This window comes from Portunus trituberculatus, chromosome 31, assembly GCF_017591435.1.
Source record: "Portunus trituberculatus isolate SZX2019 chromosome 31, ASM1759143v1, whole genome shotgun sequence".
Taxonomy (NCBI): domain Eukaryota; kingdom Metazoa; phylum Arthropoda; class Malacostraca; order Decapoda; family Portunidae; genus Portunus; species Portunus trituberculatus.
In genome coordinates, this window is record NC_059285.1 from 19,219,443 (window position 1) to 19,223,070 (window position 3,628).

General features: G+C 40.0%; 1 non-coding gene across 1 annotated transcript; it reads left to right on the top strand.

Annotated features, from left to right (window-relative positions):
- The first annotated feature begins 835 nt into the window (after positions 1 to 835).
- On the top strand, positions 836 to 910 carry Trnav-gac. Its single transcript has one exon. It is a non-coding gene; the product is annotated as a tRNA-Val (tRNA).
- Positions 911 to 3,628: the final 2,718 nt, after the last annotated feature.

Here is a 3,628-nt window from a genome sequence, read left to right on the forward strand (position 1 = left end):
GTGCACAAATGAACAAACGTGGTAATATGCACAGCATCAAAATGAAATGCGCAAACCTTGTTTTGTGTACAAGTATATAAAGCTCTCGTTGGGGGCACTGCAGCAGGCACTAACAAGGCCTACACTTAAGGACTCCATCATACAGAGATTCATGTAATACTTAATAAAAGTCCTTCACACTGTGACTGACTGGACTCTGCCAGACCAATGGTATCACAGGGAAGTGTGAGTGAGAGGGTGACAGCCAGGGTGGTGCCATAGAGCACTACAAGTTAAGGCTCTCAATGCACACCACTTCTGTCCCTTTCTGTACTGTATCAATATAAAAATTTATACATACTGTATATCAATTATTCTTTTATGGAGGGACCATTTTGTGGAGGAAGTGCATTATCATTTGTCTCAATAGTTTCCTGTTTCCTTATAGCTATAGCAAATTTCTAAACAAACTCCTTCACCATAGAATATCTTGGCTGGGTCTGGTGTGCAGTAGTGGCTGGCAACTGGTGGCTGGGGAGGCTGTGGGGTGCATATGCAGCAAGAAAGATGCACCAAAGATAACATAAGGAGTGCCAGGTCAGATGGAGGAACCTTTTTCAAAACTATGATTACATGATGACTCAGAGCCACTGTGTCAGAGGCAACAACCAACTAACTCATTGTATGCCCTCCACCTTTACTTAAACACAATATTCCCTTTAACTGCTACTTTTCCTAAAAACTATCAATGGTATTCAATTAAAGAATGTTATGTTATTTGGAATGTGCCATTTGTCATGTACACACACACACACACACACACACACACACACACACACACACACACACACACACACACCGCGTAGTGTAGTGGTTAGCATACTCGACTGACAATCGAGAGGACCCGGGTTCGAGTCCCGGGAAGCGGCGAGGCAAATGGGCACGCCTCTTAATGTGTAGCCCCTGTTCACCTAGCAGTAAATAGGTACGGAATGTAACTCAAGGGGCTCTGGCCTCGCTTTCCCGGTGTGTGGAGTGTGGTGTGGTCTCAATCCTACCCGAAGATCGGTCTATGAGCTCTGAGCTCGCTCCGTAATGGGGAAGACTGGCTGGGTGATCAGCAGATGACCATGGTGAATTACACACACACACACACACACACACACACACACACACACACACATCTCAGTCCTACCCGAAGATCGGTCTATGAGCTCTGAGCTCGCTCCGTAATGGAGAAGACTGGCTGGGTGACCAGCAGATGACCATGGTGAATTACACACACACACACACACACACACACACACACACACACACACACACACACACACACACACACACAGGTCTCAGTCCTACCCGAAGATCAGTCTATGAGCTCTGAGCTCGCTCCGTAATGGGGAAGACTGGCTGGGTGACCAGCAGATGACCATAGTGAATTACACACACACACACACACACACACACACACACACACACACACACACACACACACACACACACACACACACACACTATAGTAATTTCTAAATAACTTCTCACTTCAGCACACAGTGTCTAAATCATCCCACAGTTGCCACTAACTAGGAACAATTTCTAGTTAATTAGAATTGCCAAGACTCACATTTCTAACATCCTTACAAGTAATCATAATTCTTCACACTTCTCTCTATGCTCCTCATCTCCCCGAGTCACCTCAGCACACCCGCACCTCTTTCAGAAATTGTTGCATCACCAATTATCCAGCAATTCAAAAATTTTAAAGCGAAACTGAATGGCAGTTTATTTGTTTACCAAACTAACGTGTACTCTCAAGGAGGCCAGTCACTACAAGGTTTCTACATACATACAATCACATTCACAAATATTCTCTCACAACTTATGATCTAAGCCTCTTAAGTTTTTCTAAAAGAGAGAACCATTCTTTACCTAAAATCCAAATAAATAGATAAATAGATGAAATCATTAAACTATATATATATATATATATATATATATATATATATATATATATATATATATATATATATATATATATATATATATATATATATATATATATATATATAACACAAAATATAACATCAAAATACAACAGTTGGACTTAAAGAAGTTGTCAGCACTGATGTCACAACTGATAATAACATAACCAGGAGATAAGTGGTTGTATTGCACTCATGAGAGATGAGTGAGTGTCACCAGTTACAGAGTCACACAAACCTGTGCTGCCACTCAGTCAGATGTGACCAGAATGTTGGTTTTATTCCTATGTTGTCACTCTGACCTCACTCTATCTGGAATGTTTAGGCTTAAATATATATATATATATATATATATATATATATATATATATATATATATATATATATATATATATATATATATATATATATATATATATATATATATATATATATATATATATATATATATATATATATATATATATATATATATATATATACACACACACACACACACACACACACACACACACACACATAAAAGTAGCATACAGCACTACTTTAACTTTAAAGGAACTAAGATCAAAGAAAATACTTCAAAAGAGATCAAAACGCTGGAAAGCATGTAAATCATTAAGAAGTTCTCAGCACACAAGTATTTGCAATAATTACCATCACACAGCCATAAAGAATAGCAGCTTCTGATGCAATCCCCACACAAACACACACACACACACACACACACACTGTTGTTTGGGAAGAAGCTGACAGCAAAGGAAGCTTCTGACCGAGGTCTGGTGACAGAAGTGTTACCTCATTCAAATCACCAGATTTGGCCAAGAAAATGTGAATATGCCAAGTTACCCCTGAAACACCCACACACACACACACACACACACACACACACACACACACACACACACACACACACACACGGGGCCTGTATGCCACACAGAGAGGAGTAACCAAGGCAAGGCATCTACATGCACACATTCACCAAGGATCTAACATGATAACCTCTGTGGTATGAAGAAGTCACAATCACTCTGTACACACCAGATCAGGGCCAACATAATTAAAATTTCTGCTTTTCCAAATCTGAACTCATCACCTTCTATACTGAACACTATATGGAACGCTACAGGTAAGAAAAATTAAACATTCTTTGACCCAAGGAGACAGATATCTTGACATACTAGCTTGCCATGTTGCCTCAGCTGATTCATGGCAGGAAGTAGGCAAACTGAATGACTTAACTTCAGTGCCACAACCAGGTTCTGTGGCACTCATGCAGGGTGTCCACTAGAGACAAGGAGACCAACTAACACATAGGAGGAAGAGACAAGATGACTTCACTAATGCAGGGGAACAATATGCAGATCAATGCAGATAAATGAAGCGTAGATTTTATCTTGTCAAAACAGAATGACAAGGTGTCCCCATTGACACAAAGAAAGGAAGAAATAACCTCATCAGTATTAGTATACATCAAGGAAGACAAAAGATGGCCTCACCAATACAAACCAGAAAAACAATACTTCATTTATACAAGTAAAGAACAGACATGTCCTTGGTGCCACACACACATACACACACACACACACACACACACACACACACACACACACACACACACACACACACACACACACACACACACACACACACACACACACACACACACAGAG